We start from the raw sequence: 7,827 nt of genomic DNA on the forward strand, positions 1-7,827 counted from the left end.
TTTTTTTTTTAACTTTTATGTGGTGCTGAGGATTGAATCCAGTGCCTCACTGTGCTAGGCAAGTGCTCCACCACCGAGCCACAACTCCAGCCCTTCTTTTCTTGACCTTATTTTGTTAATCTGTAAAACAAAGTTGATTTTTGTTATCACTAGTTTCTATTGGCCACAGCCTTGGAATTTTCAAAATTACTGAATTATAATTGTGAATCTAGGTGTTATACTTGGCTACAATTTTTTAAATTAAAATGACAAGAAAGCAAATTGAGTTGAGAAATCTAAGTATAATTTTGTATCCTGAAACTCAAGAGTCTACTATCATTCTGATTTACATATTATGTCACTCTTAATAGGTCTGCTTAACTAACAAAGTACCCATTCTCCTAGGAGAACTAGCAGTTCCTATTTATAAGCCATAAACCATGAATTGTATTTTTTAAAAATACATAAACCAATACTTTTGAGAAATGTTTGCAGTTCCTGTAGTTGGATATCTAAAAGGGAACAAAAAATCCAGCATGCTTTCCTACCTTTAGTCTGGGTAAGTCTTGGGAATCCTCAACACAAGATTGCAGCAATGTGCTACCAACTTCAAGAAAATGGCCTTTATTCTTATTATGGAACTATGGCTCAGATGTAAACTTATTTTGTTTATGGGCCCTCATTCTCAAGCGCAACCCGTGTTTACATAGCAGGGCTTTTTGCTGAATCACTTAGCAAATTAAAACAGGTGGCTTTCTCACCTCCCACAAAACCTTTGCCTTTACTACCAGTATGAGGCCTCTAGAAGCCTGTTTGCATCTATAAACTAGAATCAGCAGCTGCCTAAAAAAATGTTATTATTCTTTAATGTCTCTTGGTTCCTATTTGACCTATAATTTGTTGATCAGAATAAAAATTAGAATCTTTAAATGATATACTACATATAAAAACTTGGGTTCAGCAAAAAAAAATGTGCTTCCAGCCTTAAATGCTATTTGAAAGGCTAGAAATTCAGTGAGCCAAGTACTTAGGATAAACAAAATAAGCCTCCTGTTTTAGATCTATCATAAGTTACATCATCTGTAACTATCATAAGCTGGGTAGCTTGTAACTAAATACACTTCTTGGGCTTTGAATATAGCTCACTAGTAGAGCACTTGTTTAGTGTGCTTGAGAATCCCTGGGTTAGATTCCTGATGCTGCAAAACAAATTTCAGTTCTGGAAACTGGGAAGTCCCAAGATCAAGGTGGTGTCTTAGTGAGGGTCCATTCCCTCAGATGGCACCACACATGGCTGAAAGGGCTAAGGCAGCTCCCGTGGGCTTCTTTTAAAAGGCACTAATCCCACTCAGGTCTTCATCCTAATGAGTTAATCACCCACAAATGTCCCACCTCTTAACATCACATTGGGGATTAGGATTTCAATATGAATTTTGGGAGGACACATTCAGCAACAGTACCTCCCTTCCAGTAGGAAAAGAAATGAGCAAAAATGTATAAAACAATCTCATGCATAGAAAAACCTCACAAACAAATAGCCAAAGTTGGGTCTTTAAAAATACTAATAAATTGATTATCTGGAAAGGAAAAAAAGACATATAATAAAAAAAAGGAAACTACAAACCCTACAAAGATTCTCATTCATGAACAAATGAAAATCCTAAACAAAATACTGGTCAAATCCAGAAACAAAACATCAAGACCAAGTCGAATGTATCATTGATTTAACATTCAAAAACAGTGCCATTGTATGCCTGTAATCTCAGCGATTTGGAGGATGACAAGTTCAAAGCCAGCCTCAGCAATTTAGCAAGGCCCTAAGCAGCTTTGTGAGACCCTGTATTTAAAAAAAAAAAAAAAAAAAAAAAAAAAAGCAGTTATACATGGTGAAGAAAAATCAATTATCCCAAAGACTTATATAAAGTCCCAGTAATCTCTTGAAGATGTTCTTGGGAACATACAGTGGTGGGATCTTATAAGAAAGGGTTTCCCTATCTACAAAAATGCTATAGTAAAAACAATTAACAGAAACGTTGAAAGCTTTTCCTGTGAGATCTGGGTGAAACAAAGATGCCCACTTCTCTCACTCAACCTTATAATGGACTGGAGGTCTTAGACAATATTGCAAGAACAAAAGATTCTAAAAGAAAGAAATCATTCATAGATGATTTTGAGTTGTATACACAAAAAAAGTTTGAAGATTGCAAGGTCAATGTAGGCAATGTAGAGATGTCAGTCATATCAAGTATGAAGCTTTAAAAATATACTCCTTAAAAGTATCAAATCTAATTGATGTAAGACAAAACTATAAATGATTGTGAACTAAAATGGAGATATGTTTGCAGGCAAAAGATTTTTAAAAATTCATCTTTTTTGGATTATAACCAGTTTAATATGAAAACGTACATCCTGGGTGTGGTGGCACACACTTGTAATCCCAGCTACTTGCAAGGCTGTGGTAGGAGAATCATGACTTAAGAGGCCAGATTGGGCAACAAAGCCTTGTAAATTCCAGCAAGCTGTGACTGGGGTGCTGTTCTTAGTTGTGATACTGGGCCCTGGGGTGATTAAGGCAGGTAGTTAATGGCCCTGAATTTGACAGCCCAATAATTAGGATTCGGTTGGTGGAATGGGCTGGATTCGATGACCAGCACTGAGGGGAAGGAAGAATTGTTTATCTCTGAGAATTTGCTAGTCCTGGGTGGGAAAATCTTACTGAGTAAGGCCCCGAACACAGAAAATAAAAGACAATTAATACAAACAACTTCATGATCTTAGGGAAAGATTTCTTAAGAAAGCATCGATCATCAAAGAAAAGATGGACAAACTGAATAACACTAAAGAACTTCAAGATTAAAGACAGAAAATTAAAAATATAGTTGGGCATGGTGGCACATGCCTGGAATCCCAGCAACTCAGGAGGATGAGGCAGGAGCATCGGAAGTTTGAGGCCAGCCTCAGCAATTTAGCAAGACCCTGTCTCAAAATAAGGGATGTAGCTCCGTGGTAAAGTGCCCTGAGATTAATCTCCAATACAAAAGAAAAGAAAAAAGTCACAAAGTAGAAGAAAATATTTCTAACCCATCAAACTGACAAATATATATCTTGAATATGTAAACAACTAAACATCAATAAGTTAAAGACATGAAACATAAAAGGGCAACAGACCTGAATCATAACCTAAAATTGCACACCAAAAATATAGAAAAATTATGTTCTCAAGATGAAATATATGGCACTAAAAATGAGTTACATGCAACAATATGGATGAATCAAATTATAGAAAGTTCAAAATATACAAAAGGTGTCATGTAAAAAACTAACTACAATTTGAGGAAACTAATAAAGAATTAAGAGGGTAAAAAAATGACTTCTAAGGTGCTGGCAATGTTTTTTTTTTAACGTTGGTAGTTATGAAGGTATTTCCTTTGTGATAACTCTCAGATGTACACTTCAAAATAAATTTTAAAAAACACTCTGATTTGCAGAAAAGTTGCAAGAAATGTTTCCATATAACTCATACCACAATTCCCATATTATTAGCGTTTTATATCACTAGAGTATTTTTACCACAATCAACAAACCAATATCGGTACACAATTAACTAAAGTCCATATTTTATTAAGATTTATTTATTTCACTTAATGAACTTTTTCAATTTCAGCACCCTATTTTGGATACCCCTTTCCATTTAGGAGTCATGACCCCTTGGCTCTGATAGTTTCTCAGACTCTCACTGTTTATAATCACTTTGACAGTTTTAAGGCACACCTCATCTTGAACATTCATGGCCCCAGCTCTAGACTGAACCATTCTCCAAGGACCCCTCTTGTTCTTTTTTGTAGAGAAACCAAGATCTGGATGCTAGAAGTGCTCACTGCTGTAGGGGTCTCATTGCTATGAGGACCTTTCAGTGTACTGTTATACTTTGATTTAAAACAACAAAACTACCAAAACACCAAAAACTATCAACAGCAAATTATGACATGCATTTAGAGTACAAGTGGATATAAAAGACATACCTAAGTGATCAGGTGTGTATTTAATTAATTTGAAGTAATATGTATACTCATACTGGAAGAATTATAGAGAAACAGCTTTTTAGGGTAATATCTATTTTATATTATCCAATTTTTCTTTTTTTTTTCCTCAAAGAGTATCTACTATTCTTAATAAAAAATAAATCAGAGCATTCAATTGAATAAGAGAACAAATGTAATGTTAAGAATTAACTGATTCATCACAAAAGCAATGAGCAAATGAAATAATGTTTAATAAAAAATTTTAATAAAATCTCTAAAAGAATTTTAAAAAATAGCAGTGCAGAAATAACATTGTTTTCACAATTGCACACATTTTAACACTTTCACATTCTTTGTGGAGTCCAGGCTTTAAAATTTGGAACCATGTTAACTTATAGGCAAATAAAGATTGCAGATGAACAGATTCTACAGAGTTACACAAACTGGGAAAAACTATTTCTTCAGATTCTTATGGTTAGATAGTAAGTTCAATGATTTAAAGAATCAAAATAATCTGAATAATTTTTGCTTTTCAGTTACATATTCAAGAATATACTACTGGAAAAATGTGTGCACATTTAAGTGTACAGTATTTCATAATGTCATGTCTCTGGTACACCAGCTCACATATATTTGTAACCATGGTTCTGTTACCACATATTTTGGACTTTTGCCGGATATCTCAGATGAAGACAAGTGAAGCAAACAATGTTTAAAACTGAAGCCAAAATAATCATCTAATCCAAGTAGGCATTCATTTTGTTAATTACTCCAGTCACCAAGAACCAGGTCCCTTAAGTGGTAGTACCAGCATTTTCTTTCTTTTGGTACCAGGGATTGACCCAGGGGCATTAACCATTGAGCCATATCCCCAACCCTTTCTATTTATTTTTTTTTATTTTGAGGCAAGGTTTCATTAAGTCGCTTAGGGCCTCACTAAATTGCTGAGTTTGGCCTCCAACTTGATTCTCCTGGCTCAGCCACCTGAGTTGCTGAGATAATAGGCATACACCACCAGGCCCGCAGTATCTGCATTTTCATTCGACAAAAATTACAATAGTGCAGTTACTATGTATAATTTGATTCAATGTGATGAAAGATATCCATTTGATTTTCAAGATTAAAACATTAAGCTATGGAATTATGTTCTGCATAAAGGAGTACAGGATATCTTACTCATTCCTTACTGTCTTTTCTTACTAAAACTAAAAATATTCAGCTGAGTTGTTACAGATAAATGCTTGTGAAGTGAGAACTCTGAGAAGAACTCAGAAATTCTACCTTATTTAAAAACTGGGTATAGGAAATTGCTTGCCTGAATTTAGATTTGCCTCCTTCCTTCTTGATGGAGTATGAGATAATCCTGGACTAAAAATGCACTACTCTGAAAGATAACTGTTTAAAAGACATCTGTAGAAAACCACCTTATGTGGTCAATGTTCTTATGGAGGCCAGTTATTTCCCAGTTATAAAGTTTCATAATTAAGGACTCACAGTGCTATAAGTATGTTACCCCAAAGATATTTCCTTTCTTTAAATCCCCAGATAATTTTCACCCAAATTTATCCCTGGATTTCCAGCACATAACAAGGAACAAAACTAGGGGAAAGAAAGAGAGAAAGAGAGAGAGAGAGAGAGAGAGAGAGAGAGAGAGAGAGAGAGAGAGAGAGAGAGAGAGAGAGAGAGAGAGAGAGAGAGAGAGGTGTGTGTGTGTGTGTGGTGTGTCTTGGCATTTCTTATTTCAATAGTAGTTTATATTGTATGATAAGGAGTTATGTGAGCTTATCCATGTGTAACTGCTTTTAATAGTTGGCCTTAGCTGTTAAAATTGTACACAAGGAAATTTGGAGTGTTGCAAGTACTTAGTTGCAAATAACTTTCCATCTGGTGTTTGGGTCAGAAAATGCTATTTCATTGGTGCTGAGGAAACAGCCAAACATGAAGCAATTCCTAAAAAAGAAGAAAAGATAATTTAACAATGGAATCAACTTAATATTCTGATTAAACACTATTATAATTTAAGTAAATACTCTTGAGCAAATCAACCTTACTTTTTTTTTTTTTTTTTGCGGTGCTGGGGATCCAACCCAGGGCCTCATGCTTGCAAGGCAAGCACTGTACCGACTGAGCATCTCCCCAGCCCTCAACCTTACTTTTTTGCTGAGAAAATGCCTTAGATTTAGAGACAGTATTTCACAGATGAGAAAATAGGTCCAAAAAAAAAAAAATTCTGAGAAGCAAAGGGAACCACATAACAGCTGACTCTAGGCTGTCCCTAGAAATAAACGACCAATGTGAGATGTTAGTGCTAATTAGAAGCCACATTTAATTAACATAAAAAATAAAATTTTAACAGTAACTATTTTTCTCAACTAAAATATAATTGAGAGCTTTGAGAAGGCAAAAACAAATATGCATATTGAGTATAATTCTCTTTGATCCTGCTCAACTAAGATTAAAAGTAAAAATGATTAAAAGAGTTCAACCACACTGAGGAATGTTCTACAAAATAACTGGCTTATACTCTTCAAATTTTTCAATATCCTAAAAGACAAAGGAGGGCTGAGAAATGTGCAGATAAGACAGATGATGATGAAAGAGATATAATCAAATGCAATGTGATCCTATACAAGGCAAAGTATATGCTGCTGTGAAGGTCATTTAAAACAACCAATTGAACTGAAATATGGACTATCAACTAGATAAAAGCATAATATCAACATTACATCTCCTAGCCAGGTGCAGTGATGAAACCTGTAATTCCAGCTGCTTGGCAGGCTGAGGCAGGAGAATGGCAAGGTACTTACCAAGACCTTGTCTCAAAAATAAAAAGAGCTGAGAAAGTAGCTCAGTGGTAGAATGCTTGCCAAGCACGCGTGAGGCTCTGGGTTTGATTCCCAGCTCCAAACCAAAACAACCAAAGATACATTTGGATAAACAAATGTGGTAAAATGCTAACTTGATGAATCTGGACAATTACATAGGATGGGGGCCAGGCATGGTGGTACATGCCTCTACCAGCAACTCAGGAGGCTGAGGCCAGGGGATTCCAAGTTCCAGACCAGCCTTAGCAATTTAGGGAGACCTTGTCTCAAAACTAAAAAATTAAAAAACTAAAAAGGGTTGGGGGCATAGCTCAGTGGTTAAGTGCTTCTGGGTTCAATCTCTAGTACCAAAATGAAAAAAAAGGTATATAAGGATTCTTTTTACTATTCTTGATAGTTTTATTTCAGAATAAAAAAATTGGATAAAAATAAAGAACTGGGGTAGATCCAAGATGGCGGGCTAGAGGGAGGCTGCGTTCCTTGTCACTCCGTAACTCGGGTTTCAAGCAAAGGATATTTGTTTCTCGGTGAGGCAGTTTTTGCTGCTTATCGATCCCCTGCTGTTTACCCCATTTGTCTACTGTGATCACCTGTAGTCTGCCAGCATATCAATGCCTTTTTTGAGTGCAGATTGCTCACTGTCAGGCACCTATCATCTGCCATTTGCCTGCCTCTTGCCTGTCCATTGCCTGCCTTACACCTATCCATCGCCCAACGCATGAGGTTCATCTCCCGATCCTCCGACAACAGTCAGCAAACTGATCGCCGACTGCCAGTGGAGCACCAGCTGCCTACTGTTGCCTGGAAGTTCACTGTCACAGTACCTGCAGGTCTGATTACAAGTGGCTGCCGCCATTTTGAGACAACAGCCAGGCCCCATAGGACCCTGGCCAGACTGACTGAGCCCCGTCTCCAGGATCCCTCAGCCCGAAGAATCACTCCCTGCCTCTGGGGCCCTCACATCGACTGACTGCTCCCTACCGCCAGGACCCCCAGACCAA

This window comes from Sciurus vulgaris, assembly GCF_902686455.1.
Source record: "Sciurus vulgaris genome assembly, chromosome: 5".
Taxonomy (NCBI): Eukaryota; Metazoa; Chordata; class Mammalia; order Rodentia; family Sciuridae; genus Sciurus; species Sciurus vulgaris.